We start from the raw sequence: 22,299 nt of genomic DNA on the forward strand, positions 1-22,299 counted from the left end.
CATGTAAAGTATTAACACCAGTGGCGGTTTCTCTATGACAACACGTGAAACACAAATGCACTCATAATTCATAATTATTATTAATTTACATATATATATATATATTTTTTTTAATTATTATTATTATTATTATTATTATTATTATTTTTATTATAAATGTTTTCCTCTGTAAAAAAATGCCAGTGAATTTTTTTCTTCTTCAAAAATGGCCAAAATGTACAGCTCTGAGCAGGCCTGCACTGCAGTAATGACTGCAGTATATTCGTGCAGATGGCTGCACAGGTTGACCCAGGATTAAATAAATAATAAATAATAGCCAATCAAAATAGGCTATTAACGTCATCTGATCATGGCGCGACCCGAGTCAGTTGCCATGGGTTTTGCTCAGCAACGAATGTGCAAATTTTTAGTTATTATGTTTGTTTTTACTACTTTTTTCATTGAAACATCACTGGCGGGGACGTCATACAACCGTCAGTCACTTATTGACCTAAACTCCAGACTCAAAGAGGAGTTTAGAGACACTTTATCATGCCAAGACTGGCCAACGGAGATCAGGCGGGACAAAGACAACGAGGGAGACAAAGGCAGAACAAAGAAGAAACACAGAGGGAAGAGGAGCGGGATCAGATTAAGACTAAGAAGATCTGCTTACCGTCCGGCTATTCCATCTATCTTCCTGGCGAATGCACGTTCGCTAGAGAGTAAGATGGATGATTTACGAGCACGGGTCCGATTCCAGCGAGAGATGTCAGGACTGCAATATCCTGTGTTCCATGGAGACCTGGTTGAAACCAGCGACTCCGGACCACAGCATCTGTCCCTCCGACTCCTTTACCGTCTTCAGAGCGGACCGTACAGAGGCCTTCGGGAAGAGCATCGGCGGGGGTGTGTGTCTTATGACCAACAACGGCTGGACTAGCCCTAAGGAGGTACAGGTACTCTCCCGTTCATGCTCCCCCGACATGGAATACCTCTCGATCCAATGTCGCCCCTTCCATCTTCCACGCGAGTTCACTGCAGTAATCATGACTGCAGTATACATCCCTCCCCAAGCGAAAGTCGTCAGGGCGCTGGCGGAGCTACACGATCATCTAAACACACATCAGATCAAACATCCAGACGCTGCCATGATTGTAGCCGGGGATTTCAATCAGGCGTTGTGAGCTTCATAACAACACTTGCTGACAGTATTGTCCCCACAAAGAAGGCAAGGGTGTTCCCGAACCAGAAACCATGGGTGGACAGTACTATCAGAGCAGCTCTGAACACTCGCACCACTGCTTATAACCTTGGCAGAGAGTCAGGAAACATGGAAGAGTACAAGACAACAGTCTACACTCTGCGCAAGGCTGTTAAACTTGCTAAGAGGACGTATGCTGACAAGATGGAGGCACAAATGGTGCAGAATGACACAAGAGGCTTATGGCAGGGACTGAGGACGATAACTGACTACAAAGTCAGCGCCCCCTCAATGGGGAGCGACGACGCCTCCCTCGCGGACCAGCTCAACACCTTCTACGCGCGGTTTGGTGCAAACAGTGGCGCTGCTAGCGCAACGGCTAGTGACGTCACTGGCGCGCCGGCTGTTGTGGAGGGGGGGGCATCCGCGGGGGGGCGGGGACGCTCTCTCATTGACGGTACACAGTGTGAGAAGAGCATTTATGCAGGTGAACACCAGAAAGGCGGCTGGCCCAGATGGAATAACAGGACGCATACTTAAGTCCTGTGCTAACCAGCTAGCCCCTGTGTTCACCACCATATTTAATCGATCCCTGAAGGAGTCAGTGGTCCCTGCCTGCTTCAAGATGTCCACCATTATCCCGGTACCAAAGAAACCCTCCCCAGCAGGTCTCAATGACTACAGACCGGTGGCACTCACCTCTGTGGCCATGAAATGTTTCAAGAGGCTGGTCAAGGATCACATTTGTGCCTCCCTCCCCAGTGATATGGACCCTATGCAATTTGCATACAGGCCAAACAGGTCCACTGACGATGCGGTCTCCCAAGTACTGCACAGCACCCTCTCTCACCTGGACCGTCAGAAGGGGGGCTATGTGAGACTGTTGTTCATTGACTACAGCTTAGCGTTCAACACCATAGTCCCCACCAGACTGGTGGACAAGCTGATCGAGCTAGGTCTGAGCTCCGCTCTGAGCGCCTGGATACTGGACTTTCTGAGTGAAAGGCCCCAGGTGGTCAGGGTGGGGGGTCAGACCTCCAACACCATCACCCTGAGCATCGGGTCCCCCCAGGGCTGTGTTCTGAGCCCCCTGCTGTACTCACTATAAACACATGACTGTGTGGCCAAGTTCAGCTCCAACTCCATAGTGAAGTTTGCGGACGACACAGTGGTGGTGGGGCTGATCTCGGACAACGACGAGAAGGCCTACCGGGAGGAGATTGAGGTACTGGAACGCTGGTGCCAGGACAACAGCCTGCTCCTGAACATTGGTAAAACCAAGGAGCTGATCGTGGATTATAGGAGAGGACAGCAGGAGACACACACACCACTGAGGATTAACGGGGCTACCGTGGACAGGGTAAGCAGCTTTAAGTACCTGGGTGTCCACATTGCAGAGGATCTGACATGGACAACACACATAGACTCGTAAAAAAGTTGAAGCAACGCCTCTACCACCTGAGACAGTTAAGGAAGTTCAGAGTATCTGGGAAGATACTCCAGTCCTTCTACTCCAGAGCTGTAGAGAGCATCTTGACTGGAAACATCACTGCCTGGTATGGAAACAGCACGGCACAGGACAAGAAGGCCCTACAGAGAGTGGTGCGCTCAGCCGAGCGTACAACGGGTATTGCACTACCACCCCTGCAGGTTCTATACAACAAGAGGTGCAAATCCAGAGCCTGCAGAATAATGAAAGACCCACACCACCCCAACAACAGCCTGTTCATGCTGCTCAGGTCAGGCAGACGCCTGCGAACACCAGCTGCTAGGACAGAGAGACTTCGGCTCAGCTTCTTCCCCCAGGCCATCAGAGCCCTGAACACTGAATTCTCCACACACAAGCACACATGAGCACACACACAACACACACACTGTACACGCTCACACACTAGCAGCCACTTTAACATGAGCAAGCACACACTCATGCTGCACACGCCCACACTTATGGCCACTAAGGAAAGATCACTTTAAAAATAGTATAGTATAACCGGAGATTGTATAAATTAGCATGTACAGAAAGACACTACCAAAGGACCTAGTATGTCCTCCATGCTCTGTAAATAACGTATGTACATATACCGATATGCCCTAACATGTTACTTGTTTATTGCACAATGTTACTTGTTTATTGCACAATGTTGATTCTATTATATGTTATTTGCACATCGTTGCGGGCAAGACCACCCGCATTTCATTGTATACTTGTATGCCGTGACAAATAAATCTCTTGACTTGACTTGACTTGACTTGATCTAAGCAGTTAAACTGTGCAGTTAAACTCTTGCCATTGAATGGGGGATTGAATGATTGACAGCCCTTGAGATCCAATACACGGAGGTTGAATATGATTGGCAGCCTTGAAAATCCAATCAGAGGTTGCTGCATTGCAGAGTCAAAATGGGTCCAGCTGCAGGTCCGTATGTTAGGTTTAGCTGGGGCCAATCTCAAGTTTCTTTATTAGTCGTCATACAGAAGTACAGAATACTTTTATACAAAATGTAACAGAAAGAAGCATTTTGTATAAAAGTATTATGTACTTCTGTATGACAACTAATAAAGAAACTTGAGAAACTTGAGATTGGCCCGAGCTAAACCTAACCTACGGAGCTGCAGCTGGACTGTTTTGACTGTGTGCAGCATTGAAAGAGCAAGGATAGTTTAGTAAGCTGTACAGCTGTAACACAGTAGGGCAGGCTAAATTAAACTTTGCGCCAACATTAGGACAGACGTATAAACCAGCAACTGAGCAACATGAAGAAGTGGACTTATGCATCTGGATCAGAAAGTTGTGGATGAAAAAGTAAGTAGGCTACAGTGTTTGTAAAAGCTTGTATGCTAACAGTAGCTAGCCAGCTTAGCCTACATCACAATGATGATCACCAAGCTAACTTACTGTACACACTGTAGGGCTGGGCAATTAATCGAAACAGAATCGCGATATCGATTCATAGACCTATGCAATCTCATTTCTATGTTATGACGATTTTTCTTTTATTAAAAAAAAAAGGTTATAATTTTTTTCTTTTTTTTTCTTTTACTTTTAAAATTATTTTATATGGGTTGAACATGATTTGTGGAACTCCCTCTGGTGTTGTGGTCGTGGTATTCACTGACCTTTGGGAAGTATTTCGACATGCACATGGGTATCTTAGTGGTGTAGTGTATCTTGTAGACCAGGCCCATTGCAAGTTGCTGTACTCTGTCGTCTACTCTAAGCCATCCTAGGTTGTCAAAGTGGGCAGGGATGAGGTGGGTTTTAGGAGTAAGGTCAAGCAGTAGTCTGACCAGTTGGTTTTGTGATGTTTGTAATCTTGTTTTTAGTGCCTTTGAGGTGCTTTGGTACCATGAGGTGCAAGCATAGTCGTAGTACCCTTGAATGAGTGCTCCTGTTAGAGTCTTCAAGGTATTCTTGTTTACCAGAGAGGAGATCCGGTACATGAATCTAGTTCGTTGGTTGACTTAGTTTTATTACATTGGATCCCATTTTGTCACAGGAAAGATTTGCCTCTATAGGATGGAACCCAGGTAGGTAATTTCATCTTTCCTTTTAAGATAAGATAAGATATTCCTTTATTGATCCCCTTGGGGAAATTCAGGCATCATAGCAGCATGGGGGAAGGGGGGGGTACAGGTAGTGAAAACAACACAAGCAGTGTAAACAAATAGGTCAATATAATTTACTATCTAACTAACTGAAATATATTTTCACAGTGTCACATAAGGTGCAGTATGCTTAAGGTAGTGTTATAATTTACTATCTAACTAACTGAAATATACATTATTCATTATTCACAGTATCACAGTATCCACATATGGTGCAGTATGCATAAGGTAGTGTTATTGTCCTACTTGGGTTCCTATTAGTTCTAGGTCGATGTCTGGCAGCAGTCCCTGCCCACTGTTGTGGAGCCTGATGGCCACTGGTATGAAGGACTGTCCGAGGCGGTTAGTTGAGTGTCGGGGGGGGTATGAGTCTGTGGCTTCCTTGTCACCTTCACCTAATATGTTTTGATCTGATCAGGTGCGCTGTCACCTAATATGTTTTGATCTGGTCAGGTGCGCTGTCACCTAATATGATTTCATCTGGTCAGGTGCGCTGTCACCTAATATGATTTCATCTGGTCAGGTGCGCTGTCACCTAATATGTTTTCATCTGGTCAGGTCCGCTGTCACCTAATGTTAATATGTTTTCATCTGTATCCACTGACCACTGACACACAGTGGGGGATGTTTTAAAAATATAATTTAATATATAATATAATATAATAATTTGTGCTTCACCTAAAAATTTGGTCAGCAGCCTCCACTGATTAACACTTAGTGAAAACATATGTAAAAGGATGAACCTTTAAAGGAACATGAAAAGGATACCTTAAAGGAAACATATGAAAAGGTTAAACCTTTCAGGAAACATATGTAAAGATAAACCTTTTAAAAACACAAGCTAAAACGCACCACACAACATGAACATAGAAAACACAGTAGAATTAATAATATCCAGAATAAGGTCCAATATCTGGAGCTGCTGCGTTTGGCCACCAGAGGGCGGCAGAAAAGCACTGTTCACATTGTTCGGACCGGAGCCCTGGCCGGAACCATGACAGGCAGTCCCCCTGCCAGAAGGTACAGGCTAAAATCCTGTGTAAAAAAGGGTTAGCAATACAAACAGAATAAAAGCAAGATAAATAACATTAGAATAAAAACACAAACAAAAGCACAGTAGAACATACGACAGGGATACAGGACACAATACAGTCATGGACACAAGGACAGAGCACATCATGACATATTAGAAGACCCAGGCTAAAAAAAAAAAAACACAAAGCTGAGGACCTTTAACTCCAATGTTAAATCAGTCCTTCAGTCCCAGAAACTTGAAACTCCTGTATGGCTCAGAGACCTCGAAGACAACCGTAGGGCTGAAGCAGAAAGTACAGTCCTTCATAAATTCCTGCCTCCGCCGCATTCTAAGAGTGAGATGGCCAAATGTCATTACAAATCTGGACCTGTGGGAGCGCACAATACAACTACCCCCGCCAGAAGAAATAAAGAAGAGAAAGTGGATGTGTATAGGCCATACCCTGAGAAAGGAAGACACAAACATCACCCGGCAAGCCCTACGATGGAACCCACCCGGAAAAAGGAAATGCGGCAGGCCTGGAAACACCTGGCACCGTTCTTGGGAAGGGGAAATGAAAGAGGCTGGACTGGGATGGCACAACATCGTTCGGGAGGCCAAAAACCGTGCAACATGGAAAGAAATCGTCAGTGGCCTATGCTCCAAAGGCTTAAGTCAAGTAAGTCAGGCATAGACAAACACACCATATCCATACACACATGCAGGGCACGCGCGCATGCACGCACATGTAGCAGAGTGAAGTTGTTATGCTAGAATCATGGACAGAAACTGTTATCTTTCATTTTAAATAAGTAGGCCAAGACGGAAACACTCTTACTTTGAAGGAACAAAGTGGATCGAGCTCACTCTAGTGTTTTGGAGGGGTGCCTTGGTTACTAGTTTATATAAATTTCCTCATATTGAGTTATTGATTCTCCAAACGAACTCCCTTTTGGTCTTTTATAATGGGTTTAGAGAGGATAGGTCATCTTTCCAGTTGAGTATTTGTTGTATTGTAAATACTTTCAACCAATGTACATAATGGTTTAGCCGGTTCGCCGGCAAGAGAGACGCCGGCGGAAGTGGGCGTTCTCTTTGAGTTTAACGTGAAAGAGCACGGAGGTACACACTTTCGGTTACCTAATATTGGATTTAATTGCTATGTATAACTTGTAAAATTGATTTATGTTTTGGTTTTGGTACTGAAATACCCTGTTGTGTGATGACATTAATTCGCCCTGTGTAAAACAGCCATAGTACTGTTGTGGGCTAACTCGTATTCTGTTTGGCAATCACAGGTGGACTACACGGTGATGATGGTAGCTCACGCCATGTGTTGTATGTGCTGTTTTGGTTTGATAACAGGTATGAACCGTTGTTTTTGTATTTCGGTTTAATTAATGCTTACACACTGTCTTTCATTTCATATTATTTCATATGTTTTTGCTGAAGTTGACTTGTACTGAGTTACATGTATTTGATAGTAGCTAACAATTGCTGTAACTATGGATGGCGCACTGTTTTGAGTGTGCGCGCTCTCTTTGAGTTTAACGTGAAAGAGCACGGAGGTGGACTACACGGTGATGATGGTAGCTCACGCCATGTGTTGTATGTGCTGTTTTGGTTTGATAACAGGAGATCACCAATAAAACAACCATCAATTGAGTACCGTTGTCGGAGTCTACTTCCACCTCACACCAGACACAACGCAGATTGGATCACGCTACACACACACACACACACACACACACACACACACACACACACACACACACACACACACACACACACACACACACACACACACACACACACACACACACACACACACACACACACACACACACACACACACACACACACACACACACACACACTCACCTCAGTGTTGACAGTGCTGGTTTTCAATGAGCCATTCCTTAACTCTGCACTTGAATCAGTGATATGATGTAGACACTAATTGTTTGAGGTATTGAGTTCCATTGGTGGGATGCTCTAAATTAAAAGACGGCCTGGCCAAATGCACTTTTTTTTAAAGGGATTGTACAGTCCCCCCTTGCCGCACCTCTAGTATTCCTGGTTGAGGCAGACTTGAGGTTGATGAAACCAGACAAAGGAGGCGGAGCCAATCCACACTTGATTTTAAAAACTAGGCATGAGGAAGTTCTGCTTGTGGGTATGAAAGACAATGAGAGCTAGCATGGGGGGGGGGGGGGGGGGGTCCTGGGACACTGGAACTAAGTGTGCTTTCTCACTCACCATCGGGGTCGAATCAGCTCTGTTCCGTCTCGTTCCGTCTTTGGGTGCGAACTCCCCCCCCCCCTCTCCCCCCTCTCCCCCCTCTAGTTTGTGTACACACTTCAGTCTTGGTTCGCTCCGGGTTCTGTTTACGGTTTGCGTTTTGAGCGTGTAAGCTTGCCGTAGGCGATGATGTCACGCTCGAACGTCAACAAAGGAAGGAAGAGTTTAACACACGGTGGTGGAGACTGGATGCTGATATAAAATAAACAAATAACCAATAAATATGAAGTTATATTTGAACCTCTGTTGTCAAGCCTTGTCAATATAACCCACCCCCTTTTCTCACGAATGGAACTGGTGTTCTGGAGTCGGCTTTTGAGCGTTTTCCAGGGCTAACGCTAAGCTAACGGCTAACGCTAGTTAGCTTAGCCTATTACTAGTAACATTGCTCGCATCAATTATATTGAATGTCATTGATCTACCGGTCGATCACGGCCGACTTGTTGGGCACCACTGGTCTATAGAAATAAATGCATTCGAACAAGAAAGTATAGTAGACATAGCAATGGCAAACGCTAACACTAAGCTAACGGCTAACGCTAGTTAGCTTAGCCTATTACTAGTAACATTGCTTGCATCAATTATATTGAATGTCATTGATCTACCGGTCGATCACGGCCGACTGGTTGGGCACCACTGGTCTAATAGAAATAAATGCATTCGAACAAGAAACCAATGTATAGACATAGCAATGGCAAACAAAATTGCCAGGCCTAATGCGAGCCAGGGAAGTGTTGTGCTTTGTAACGTGGCTTCATGTTTTCATCCACTGAGCTCAGCTGTGAGGCTCCACATGCTTGTTTGGTTGAGGTCTGAACTCGCAAATTCCCCATAAATATCGTTTTTGTGGGTATTGTCCAGTCGTTGCTGTGTATTTGTATCTGCCCAAAATTCAAGCAAGCATGAAAGCATTACAGTAACGACGTTGTGTGTGTCACGCCCCCCGCTCCCACTAGCGCGCACCCGAGACCACCTATTTCAGCGGTCCAGGTTTGGAGCGAGTCAGCGTCCAAGTTTCAAGTTCAAGTTTCTTTAATAGTTGTCATACAGAAGTACAGAATAATTTTATACAAAATGCTTCTTACTGTTACGCTCCAGAGACTGTGCAAGACAAGATAAGTATGAAATAAAATAACATAGTATAGCATGTAAATTAGAAGTAAAAAAAATGAGGTCACAGTGTTCAGTATAGACATATGTACAATGTTCGATGCAGAATAGACGTAACTGAGTTACCATATAATATACAATACTGTGCAGTGTACTAATACAATACTATATAGTGTAAGGCAGAAATGGGATGAGGTGCAATTTAGGTACAATTTACAGTGGGTGTACGAGTTGTAGTGCAAATCCTTTATCAATAAATATAAAGTGTGTTTGTGTGGTTTAAGTGAGTGTGTGCGTGTGGGTGTGTGTGCTGTGTGCATTTGATGGTTGTTGCATAGTGTTTATTGTTCGTTTAGCAGCCTGATGGCCTGGGGATACAAGCTTCTTCTGAGTCTTTCTGTGCTCGCCTTAAGACTCCGGTATCGCTTGCCTGACCGCAGCAGTTCAAAGAGGCAGTTGTTCGGGTGGCTCGAGTCCTTAATAATTCTCTTAGCCTTCCCCCTGCACCGCTTGTTGTAAATGTTCTGGAGGGTGGGAAGCCCCCCTCCAATTGTGCGTTCGGCTGAACGTGTCACTCTTCATAGTCTGCTACGGTCTTGTGCAGTGCTATTCCCAAACCAGGAGGTGATGTTGCCAGTCAGGATGCTCTCTATTGTACATGAGTAGAAGTTCCTAAGGATCTTCTGACTGACTTGGAACTTCCTTAGGCGCCTGAGGAAGTAGAGGCGTTGTCGTGCCTTCTTCACAACAGTGTCAATGTGTGTGGTCCATGTCAAGTCCTCGGATATGTGGGCTCCGAGGTACTTGAAACTGTTCACTCTCTCAACCGGTGCCCCGTCGATGCTGAGGGGGCTGTAGTCCTTGACCCCCGACCTCCTGAAGTCCACAATCATCTCTTTTGTTTTGCTGACGTTCAGGGAGAGGCAGTTCTCCTGACACCACTGTGACAGATTCTCTACCTCTTCCAGGTAGGCCCTCTCGTCGTTGGCAGAGATCAGGCCCACCACTACTGTGTCATCAGCAAATTTGATGATTGTGTTGTTGTTCCGCTGTGCCACGCAGTCATGTTTGTACAGGGAGTAGAGGAGGGGGCTCAGAACACAGCCCTGGGGGGCCCCTATGTTGAGCGTGATGGATGAGGAGGTGCAGTTGCCTGATCTTACCACCTGGGGTCTGCCCGTCAGGAAGTCCAGGACCCACTGGCAGAGGTCATAGTTCAAGCCCAGGTCCCTGAGCTTGGCTATGAGTTTGGAGGGGACTATGGTGTTGAATGCTGAGCTGTAGTCGATGAACAGCATTCTCACATAGTTCCCCTGCCTCTTGTCCAGGTGTGATGCTGCTGTGTGCAGCACATGGGCTATGGCGTCCTCCGTGGACCTGTTGGGGCGATATGCAAATTGCAGGGGGTCCAGGTTGATGGGGAGGGAGGAACAGATGTAGCCCTTCACTAGCTTCTCAAAGCACTTCATGGCTATGGAGGTGAGGGCTACAGGGCGGTAGTCGTTGAGGCAAGCAGGCGTAGATTTTTTGGGTACAGGGATGATGGTGGACTTCTTCAGACAGGTGGGGATGACAGCCTGTTCCAAGGACAGGTTGAAGATGTCATTGAATACCGGGGCCAGTTGGTCGGCACAGACTTTTAGGACGCGGCCGGGGAAGCCGTCCGGTCCTGCTGCCTTCCTGATATTCACTTTTTTAAAGATCCGTCTCACCTCATGCTCTGTTACCCTGAACACTGAGTCTCCATCAGCAGACCCCCCCCATTGCCGTGGTTTGTAGGCTGGTGTTGTTATTCACAGCCTCAAACCTCGCATAGAAGGAATTGAGATCCAGGGGGACGGGGGGAGCGTTCTCAGTAGAGTAGAATGAATGAATGAATGACACACCCTTTTCTGGTGCGATCCGGCGCTGATTCGACCCCGAATGGTGAGTGAGAAAGGGCCCTAACTGTCGAGCCTTCCCAAAGGCGTTGTGGGCCTAACCCTAACATCAGTGAAGGGATGTGGTTGATAAACCTGGTGATATGCTGGCTCTCAATGCCTATCTATCTACACGTTGAGCTCATCTACATCAAAGGGGCACAGGCACATCTATAGTGTGTAGTTTCAAGTAATTTTAAGCATGTCAGACTTTCTTTTGCCAATAGGATTGGGTTTCTTCAATGAACGTGTATCTTTATCATTATCTTGTGTTTTATTATACAAGTTAAATATACTGTATATATATACAGTATATACATTTTCTTTTAATATATATATATATTTTTCTTATACCAGAATCAGAATTCAAAGAGCAGCCAAAATTATCATGTGAGGAGGGCAACACTATGTAACACTCTTTGCTTCACATGCAATATATATATAGTCAAGTTAGACTGCGCTCACAAATTCTCACACTGGGTGCTGCAATCCCATAAAGTTCAGTATATCAAAAAGCAGGGTAGCCGGACCAGCACTCACAGGTTCAATGTTTTTTAATGGCAGCCTGAATAAATAGCAGACATAGCCAGGCTAGCCATATCACTGAAGAAGGACATTGTCCGAAACATGTCTGCTATTTATTCAGGCTGCCATTAAAAAACATTGAACCTGTGAGTGCTGGTCCGGCTACTCTGCTTTTTGATATACTTCACATGCAATATAAAATATGAATTATTGCTTGTTGACGCCATGCTATTGCATCAAAGAGCGTCTGGACATGCAGTGCGAGGCCTACTGTAGCATGTCATTGCCTTATGAAAAGTAAACAAATGGACAACTAAGGATTCAGCCTCGGCAGAAATTATGGCATCTGCCAAGAGAGATACAGGGGGCATCACAGCTGCAACAACAACAGCTGCAGCAGCAACAATTACCGTTTTCAGCTGCAACCAGCAGCTCTATACTGTGTGTAGGTCACCCTGTTTTTTCGGCTGGTCTGCCAAAACGTCCCCTCCCTCTAGTGGCCATGGTGTTCACCCTAGGAGGCTTAAATTGAGCAGGAGGTCTAGTGTGTGTGTGTGTGTGTGTGTGTGTGTGTGTGTGTGTGTGTGTGTGTGTGTGTGTGTGCAGGGGTGCAGTCGTAATATGGGCGAAGGCCAAACGCCCGCGCACACGCGCTCCCGCGCACGCGCATACATGTTCCCTCGGTTGCGCACAGAACAGATGATATCCTTCCAGTCGGGAGATCAAGCAACCCCCCACCACACCTACAGGGCTTGTATTTGGTTGTCGGTATCCTATTATTATGCAAAGTCTAGGTGTTAAGTGCCGGCGGCCGGGGTATACGGCGCGACGAGTCATTTTTGTGTCGTCGCGCCGGCACTTATCACCTAGACTTTGCATAATAATAGGATGCGCGCACTTCGGCCTCAGTGACGAAGCCCAAACGTCGTTTGACCGCGTATGCCCAGCACTCCACCCCTGTGTGTGTGTGTGTGTGTGTGTGTGTAAAGGTGTGTGTTCATACCAATTGGCTAAAAGGGGGAGTGGCTATCGCAAAAAGGTTGCAGCTATTGCAAATTTGTCATTGTTAAATGACAACTAGATCTAAAGCACTTCCACTCACTCACACACACACACACACACAGCCTAACAATCTCTCCTCCAAAAAAAAAGAAAATAAAACAAAAAAGGTATCACAAGGAGAAATGGAACAATTCATAAATCTGGGAGACAAAACAGAGGGAGAGATGGAGAGAGAAAGAGAGCATGTTTCCTTCTTTCTCAAAGGAAACTTCGAAGAAAGACCTTGTCCCACTCTCGATAGAACAGAAATCCCCCCCCCCCCTTCATCCCCTCTCCTTACAGTACAATAATTCTAATTATGTTCAGACAACTAAACATGCCGGCTCTTAGGACGGCACAGATAGGGGGAAATTGGCTCATTTGCACAATAATAAATGTAGGTTTGAGCCCATAGAAACTCCATTAACATTTAAATGATACAAGGACGTTATCACCAAAGTGTGTGCTTATCCGGGGTGGCTTTCTGCGCGGATGTGCGGCGAATGATCAAACGGCTCTGCGTCTGTCTCCCCCCCATGCCTTGCTCTGTACAACACCGACAGCCCGTCTGCCACGGCTCTGGGGGAGGAGCTAGTGGGAGAGGGGCGGGTAAGAAGGAGTAAGGGGGAGATACGAGGAGCAGATCAGAACGGAAGGGGGGAGTGGGGATACGGGGGGTGAAAGGGGCAGGAGGGGATCAGGTGGAGAGGTGAGGATGGTGGAGAGAGGGAGGGAGTGAAGAGAAAAAAGTAGTTGGGGAGGAGAAGGAAGGAGAAGTGGGTGAAAGGGGTGGGTGGGGGTATGGCCGGGGAGTGCTAGTAAATGTATTTTTCCATGTCTGTGCTTGAGCAAACATATCAGTGGACGTGGAGGGTGTGGGAGCTGGCAGCAGAATAACGATAGACAAATGCACGCAAAGAGAATGATAATGATGATCATTAAAGCCAACACACTCGGGGGACACATTAGCATGCTGTGTTAAAAATGTCTGTCTGCCGAAGGAACATTCCATAGGGCCGAGACTCATGAGAGCATACAGTGCAAACAGCTATCATGTCTGAAAAACCCGTTGACGTTTTCTTTAGTCTGTTATTTAATTCCCTTGTTTTGGGATTCTGAAGCATAAAATAAATAAATAAATATTTGAATTGGACTTTGAACTTCAATGTCTCATTTTGAATATTATATTTTGTTAGTGATAGTGGACTGTCTTATTTTAGTGAGACAATGTGGGACTGTATTAAGTATGACCAGAGACATTCTATATAATGAAGAGACAGATCACTGTGGTAGTTTTGAATGGGGATCCCATAAAACTAAATTATGGTGGCAACAACTAAGCCACTTGCTACAAAACAAACATTCAGAGAAAATAATCAACTGTTAAAGGGGAACTCCACTTTTTTTGGAAATGAGCTTATTTAACATCTTCCCTGGAGTTAGACAAGAAGATGCATACCTTTTTTGTCTCTGTGCGTGCATTTTAGCTTTGGGAATAGACGCTCCGTTAGCATAGCTTAGCTTCATCACTGGAAGTGAGGCAGGACAGTAGCCTTACAGTGCCTTACAGTGTATTGCAAGGTCTGACATTGACCAAACTTGATATGCATGACCTTGGTGGGCTCTAGGTCAACTCCTGAAAAGGGGGTCAATGTCAGACTTTGCAATAAAAAGTTAGGGGGCTAATAACCCTTGCCATAATTTCAGTGCGCCCCTAACTTTTGATTGCAAGGTCTGACATTGACCCCCTTTTCAGGAGTTGACCTAGAGGTCATGCATATCAAGTTTGGTCAATGTCAGACCTTGCAATACACTGTAAGGCACTGTAAGGCTACTGTCCTGCCTCACTTCCAGTGATGAAGCTAAGCTATGCTAACGGAGCGTCTATTCCCAAAGCTAAAATGCACGCACAGAGACAAAAAAGGTATGCATCTTCTTGTCTAACTCCAGGGAAGATGTTAAATAAGCTAATTTCCAAAAAAAGTGGAGTTCCCCTTTAAGTGATTGTATGTGACTTTGTGTTTATATGAGTAATATTACAATGTTATATTATATTATAATTGCATCTTGAGGTGAAATGTGAGTTTAGATTTTTTTTTATCACACTCTCTTCCAAAATGGTGGAAATCATGCAGTGAGTGGTTGCCACAGAACCTTTTTAAATATTTTTTTTACATTTAAGTCACATTGTTTTTCCCACATCAAATCAAATCAAATGTATTTGTATAGCCCGAGATCACATGGAATAGCCCGCATGGGCTGTACAAGTCAAGAAGAAACATAACAATAAATCAAAAACAAAAACCACCATAAAATCCAAATATGCAACACTCCCAGACTTTCCCCAATGAAGATAAGGAACGACTCACTAAAAACCATCAGGCTTTTTATGTATAGATTATTATTACATTATTGGAATGTAACTTGTTTGTGTATTCCTTTTATTGATGCACCTGCTTAACCCTTTCACTGCCACACTACAGAAGGTTAACCCTTTACTATCACACTACCGACGGTTAACCGTCGGTAGTGTGATAGTAAAGGGTTAACCTTCTGATAGTAAAGGGTTAACCTTCTGTAGTGTGGCAGTGAAAGGGTTAACCTTCTGTGTATTGTCACTGTGAAATGGTTAACCGCTTGGTAGTGCAGCAGTGAAAGGGTTAACCACTCATTTTGCCACGTGTTTTGTATCTCTTTATAGTGACTTTAATTGGGGAAAAAATTATGATTTTTTATGACAGATTCTTAGACAGATGACTCCCCATTCAAAGAGATAGACTTCAGCTGGCCCAGGTCATGATGGTAAATGGACTGCATTTATATACGTAGTGCTTTTATCCAAAGTTCTTTACAACTTACACCTCACATTCACCCATTCACTCACACATATTCACACCAACGGCAGAGGCAACCATGCAAGGTGCCGACCTGCTCATCGGGAGTAGTTAGGGGTTAAGTATCTTGCTCAAGGACACTTCGACACGTGGCCAGGAGGAGCCGAAATCAAACCAGGAACCTTCCGATTACCAGACGACAGTTCTACCTCCCCCCCCCCCTGATGATGTCATCAACCCTCCTAATCTACCTCACAATAAAAATATTTTAACACATCCGCGTTTTGCTGGAGCTAATGTCACCTACTTACACCTAGTCTTTGGTTATATTTCGTATTGCATCGCGTCCCGCTCTGAGCCTTACGAGATACTTCTATCTCCTGTGATACCTAATGTATCTCCCACGAATAAAAAACACATGCACCCCACCTGTATGGGGCCCCGCCCCTTATGGTGGCACCACCCATATAACCATGACTCTGGTCATGAAACACCCTTCCTCTATTTTCGTCCCAGCGTATTGGATGCGTGCACCATACGAGCTAGCGGAATGAAAAGATTAAGGAAGATTAATAATGTTGAGGGCTTACCGGAGAGTTGTTTTTCCCTGGATTCTCTGGAGCTTGTTTCGGCGACACATGAGACCTATGCTGGTGGTTCCTCGGCTGACGGCGACGGACCGAGGGGCAGCGTACAAGGTTTGGCTAACGGGTCGGCTTGTACAAAGGTGAGGTCTGTGTCAGTAGGCATCAATGTCGGTGTTGGTCGTCCTGTGGAGTATGTTTCGGCACCAGGGCCGGGGCGGCTTGGCGATCGTTCCACTGTAGTGGGCGATGTCTTGGCGATCCTGGAACATGCTGTTGACGCTAATGCTAATGCTACTGCTAATGCTAATGCTACTGCTGCTTCTTCTGCTAACGCTGATGTTGACGCTGGAATGTCTAATAATCCCCGCCGCGGGATTCCGCTTTTCCCTCCTCTTGCCAGCTTCATTGATGAAGGTCAGTCGGTGGTGGGTGTGGGGGGGTTCGCTGAGCTCTATTTACCTTTTTTGCGGGTGAAGGGGCTGACGACGGGGTGCAGCCCGGGGGTACCTTGGCTAAGTAGCCAGGTAGCTTCTTTTTTGTGCCCAGGCGGGGATGAACGACGTTCCGCCCGGCCGTTGCTTGATAGCATGTCGGCTCGGAGGGTGGCAGTATGGACGAATGAGTGGTATACTGCTGCAGGATGGCATTTAGCGGCGGCCAGTGTTGTGGCTCAGCTGGCTACTTTCCTATCCAAGATGGCGTCGGGTTGTAGGTCTTTGGGTCCAACCGACACTATGAACGTGATTCATGTTTGTGGTGTTATAGAGATCTTGACTCAGTCGCAAGCTATAACTGCGGGGAGGATTCGGATGCTATCGACTTTGGTTGTTAGGCATGTTTGGTTGGAGCAGTCTCCTCTTGGGGAAGAGGATAGGTTTTCTCTCCTCACGACTCCTTTTTCCACAGATAGTCTTTTTGGGCGTTCTGTGGAGGCGCAGGCGGTTTTTGATTCGGGTCCTACACCGCCTCACGCTGTGCAGCCAGGGGTGGGAGCACGGTCTCGTCAACGACTGTGGCGAGATCCTCGACAGGCGGCCATGTTTCCCCCGCCAGTGGTGCCCTGGTTGGAGAATCGACAGGGTTTCGCAAGGCCGACAGTCTTGGCGGCCGAGGGATCGGCCATTTTGGGTGATTTCGGGGTTGGTAAACCACCCCGTCGTCATTTTGCCGCGAGCAGCCCGCTCCCCGTTCAGTCCGCTTTCTGTTACCCTCAGAAGCGGGGCTCTGAGTGTTCTCCTTTGGCTGCGGGCCGCAAACCTTCTTTGAAGCGTATGCGGCCCCATTCTTCACTTCTCATGGAGACAGGGGCTGACACCCAGTTGATGGCTGAGCCTGGGTCTGTCCGTGAGAATGTTCCGTCGTCGCGTGGTTCCTACACCGCAGGTTGTGGGTGGGTGGAACCTGGTGTTACAGCTGCCACTAGCTCCAGTGGTCAGCAGGGGGACTCGGTGCCTCTTCTGTTGAATGCTCAGCAGGGGTTACCCCGGCTTCGCCCTCGCCAGGCGGGGTATCGCGCTGTTGCCTCCCACTCCCGTCAAACCGGCAGTGGTCTGCAAAGGAGAGGCTGGCGTGATTTGAGTGGTAGCAATATCACTGCAGGGCTTCGGCGTGTAGGAGCCCATGGGGTCCTCAGGCCTTGCGTGTCTGGCTGCGGAACGGCTCCTCAGCGTGTGCTGGAGGGGTGTTCAGGGGGTGAGTGTGTGTCCACAAGTTTGATGACCGCTCCTCCCGTATCAAACTGGCCCTTTCTGTCGGGGTCCCCCCTTGGGTGCTTTGCACGACGGGGGGGACCGGGCCAATTATCTGCTGTTCCTTGCGGCCCAGCGTCAGTTGACGGCGGGGGCGCTGTGGGATTATATTCACATATGGCGACGGGAATGTCCCTTGAATCGGTGGATGAGGAGAACGTTAGAGGCGGGGCTGGTTTTGCAGTTTGCGCGGCCCCATCCTCCGTTCTCAGGTTTGGTGCCGACCCTATTGTTAGGGTCGGGCGCGGTGACAGCCCTGGCCGACGAGATCCAATCTCTGTTGGCGAAGCAGGCCGTCGTTGTGGTCCCGAGAGAGGACGCAATGTCAGGCGTCTACTCCCGTTATTTTCTGGTGCCCAAGAAAACTGGGGGGGTCAGACCTATACTGAATCTGTCCATGTTCAATCGGTTGATTGTAGTGAGACCGTTCAGGATGTTGACCGTCCGACTCCTTCTGCTTGCTGTCAGGAGGGGGGACTGGTTCACCTCCATAGACCTGAAGGATGCGTATTTTCACATACCCATTTTCCCTCCTAACAGGAAGTTCCTACGGTTCCTGTTTCAGGGCGTAGCGTACGAGTACCACAGAATGCCGTTCGGTTATTCTCTGGCTCCCCGCACATTCACCAAGTGCGTGGCGGCTGCTCTGGGGCCTTTTAAGTCGTCGGGGGATACGAGTTCTGTTCTATCTCGACGACATTCTGCTCCTCAGCCGTTCAGAGGAGGTTGCCAGGTCTCATACTCGACTGGTGGTGGAATTCCTCACCAGCCTGGGTTTTGCTGTGAATTGGAAGAAGAGTACCCCTCTTCCCAGTCAACAGGTGGAGTACTTGGGCTTGACATTGAGGTCGAAGCCCATGCTTGCGACCCTCTCGGAGCAGCGTCGGGGGGATCTCCGTCACGCGCTCGGGGGTTTCCGTCTGGGAGGGACGGTTACGGCGCTGCAGGTGATGCGTCTGCTGGGCCTTATGTCGGCGGCCCACACGGTGGTTCCTCTTGGCCTCCTCTTTATGAGGCGGATACAGAGGTGGTTTCTCTCTTTGAGAATAGATCCGGTGTGGGGCAAAGGGAGACGGTTGACGGTTCCTTTGTCGATATGGGGGGATCTCGCCCACTGGGGGAGGCTGGGTATCCTCTCCGCTGGGGTCCCCATGGGCAGCAGTGGCTCCCACGTCACGGTTTTCACCGACGCCTCTCTCACAGGTTGGGGAGGGGCGTTTCGGACCCACGCAGTGGGGGGCAGCTGGACGGGTCATGCCGACCCGGCTGTCCTGCATATCAATGTGTTGGAGTTGAAGGCGGTCCTCCTGGTCCTCAAACGGCTCGGCCACCTGGTGGTAGGCGAACACGTTTTGATCAGGACGGACAATGTGACGGCGGCGGCGTATATCAACAGGCAGGGTGGGACTCGTTCCGCCCGCCTGCTCCGGGTGGCGCGCGAACTGTTGCTATGGGCATCCCGCAGGCTGCGCAGTCTGCGGGCGCTCCACATTCCTGGTACGGAAAATGTGGCGGCGGATATAATGTCTCGGGGCGGTCCTCGTCGCGACGAGTGGGAACTCCGCCCCGACATAGTCGGACAGATCTGGGATCGGTTCGGGAAGGCCTCGGTAGATCTGTTTGCGTGCCGACGTTCTCACAAGTGCCCCTTGTGGTTCTCGCTCAGTCGAGCGGATCATCCCCCCTTGGGGGTGGATGCCTTCTCGACCTTTCCATGGCCGCCCGGTCTTCTGTACGCCTTCCCTCCTGTACAGCTGTTGAGTCAGCTGTTGGAGCGGATACGGAGGGAGCGCAGGACGGTGATCTTGGTCGCGCCGGACCGGGGCACGTCAGTGTGGTTCCCGGTCTTAATCCAGCTTCTGGTCGCTCCTCCTTGGGTCATTCCGTGGTCAGCGACGGCCCTCTCGCAGCACAACGGAGTGCTTGTCCAGCCTCCGGTGTTGGGTCAACGCCTGGTGGTGTGGCTGGTGGGAGGGTGAGTCTGGAGAGGATGGATCCCGCAGTGGTTGATACCATCCGGTGTGCGCATGCTCCCTCCACTGTCGCGGTTTACACGGGCGGGTGGCGTGCGTTCCAAGAATGGTGTAAGGGGGGGGGGGCTGGGACCCAGTCTCCTGCCCCCTGGATGCTGTTCTGGGTTATCTCCAGTCTCTTCTTGGTAGGCTGTCGGCTTCGACAGTGAGGGTATATGCGGCAGCTATATCCTCCTGTCATGAGGGTTTTGAGGGGACTGTTTTGTTCAGCCACGCTCTTGTGAAGCGTTTCCTGCTTGGCGCTCGACGCGTTAAGCCGGTGCAACGCTCCTTGGCTCCGACTTGGGATCTTCAATTGGTCCTCGGTCGGTTGTCCTTGGCCCCGTTTGAGCCGCTCGAGCAGGCGCCGTTGGAACGGCTGTCTTTCAAGACCGCGTTCCTACTGGCTGTCACTTCCGCTAAACGCGTGGGTGAGCTCTGTGCCCTCTCGGTACGTCCAGAGTGCCTGTCTTTTCGGACCGATTGCGGTGCCACTCTGCGACCTAATCCTGCTTTCGTGCCTAAGAATATCCGGAGTTCCTTCCGCTCCCGGGATATTGTGGTTCAGGCTTTTCGTCCTCCTCCTCACGCTAGTGAATTAGATGCGGGCCTTCACCTGTCATGTCCAGTCCGTGCTTTGGGGATTTACCTCAGCCGTACTCAGGGCTTCAGGGTTACCGACCAGCTTTTTGTCTGTTACGGTGGGGCTCGTGCTGGTAAGGCACTGTCGAAGCAGCGCCTGTCCCGTTGGTTGTGCGAGGGTATTGCCCTCTGCTACACGTTGGCTGGGCAGGATCCCCCTGGGGGCGTCAGGGCGCACTCCACTCGTGGGGTGGCTGCCTCTGCCGCTCTCCTGGGTGGGGCCTCGGTGGAGGACATCTGTGCTGCAGCTTCATGGTCCTCACCGGGCCCCTTTGTAAGGTTTTACCTCGTGGACATGACCGGGGGTTCTGTCTCCCAGGCGGTTCTGGGGTCTGTGGCCTTTCCTGCTTCCCGTCCTTTGGTCGGGTAGCAGGAGTGTATGGGTATGGGCCGCAGTGTGTTGAGTCACACGTGGTTCCGCCTGTACGGTGTGTTCAAGGGGTTCTGGCTCCCTCTTGTTCGCATTCAGGTGAAGTTGACTGCGCCCCCCCTTCGTTAGGAAGGATGGGGTGACAGGGCTCCCCGCACCCCTTGATGTGGGCTTACGGGTCCTCAGGGGGTACATCTGTCGGGTCTCGCGCCCGCTCTTCCCCATTATCTCGTAAGGCTCAGAGCGGGACGCGATGCAATACGAAATATAACGATAGGTTATGTAGATAACCTAGTAATATTAGTATTGGCTAAGCGTCCCGCTCTGCGCGCCCTGAGTTCCCTCTTGAGGGATCTTTTCCTGGGACAGGTTTTTGGCGAGGAAGGGTGTTTCATGACCAGAGTCATGGTTATATGGGTGGTGCCACCATAAGGGGCGGGGCCCCATACAGGTGGGGTGCATGTGTTTTTTATTCGTGGGAGATACATTAGGTATCACAGGAGATAGAAGTATCTCGTAAGGCTCAGAGCGGGATGCTTAGCCAATACTAATATAACTAGGTTATCTACATCGTTAACAGTTGCTAGAGTTGAATGCAATATGTGATAGCTGACATAGCAGCTATTTTTGGTAGAAAACACTAGCAAACAGCAAGAGGGGATGTTAGACACTTTGCATTGTGGGGTAGATTAGGAGGAATGATGACATCATAACAGGGGGAAGCCATACTTAACCTGTTAAGGCCTACTGTAGCCATATTTTCCGATATTTTGCCTAAAAGTACATACCCAAGTAAATGGAAGATTGTGCCACTACAAGGTCAATTTGCATGTTCTTGGTATCTAGGGACATCTATGGACCTTCTCTGTCAGGAATAGTGTGGCTGTTACTATGCTTGAGTAAAATTGTAATGAACCAAAGGAGAATATCAATTATTATTATTATTCAGGTTTTTATTCCATCTTTGACAGTGAATAACACCATGCTAACATTGACCAAAAGCAGAAATATGGCACTGAGCTCATTCAGCACCTTCTTGAGATCAAGTGTACTAAAAGCTAAGCAAATGAACAAAGGGCAGATCATTTACAGTTTTTTTTGTAGATACAGTACTGAATTTTGCCATCCGGAATATAGAATAAAGAATATCAGGCCTATAAATAACCTTATTATGGCCAAGTAATACATCTATGGATCGGCACAGATTTCCTCTTTCCAATGGCAGAGTTAAATCTGGATTTAGTACCACCAGGCGCCCCGATAAAGGGCAGCAAAGACCATGAATGAAATCTACTGTAAGTAGGCTACAGTTACTTTTGTATAATGGCGATAGCTGTGTCATAAATTACCGGATTGAGACACGTTTTTTTCCTAGACATTCGCAGAAAGGTAAAGAAACAATATAC

This window comes from Notolepis coatsorum (genome assembly GCF_963971535.1).
Source record: "Notolepis coatsorum genome assembly, chromosome: 7".
Taxonomy (NCBI): domain Eukaryota; kingdom Metazoa; phylum Chordata; class Actinopteri; order Aulopiformes; family Paralepididae; genus Notolepis; species Notolepis coatsorum.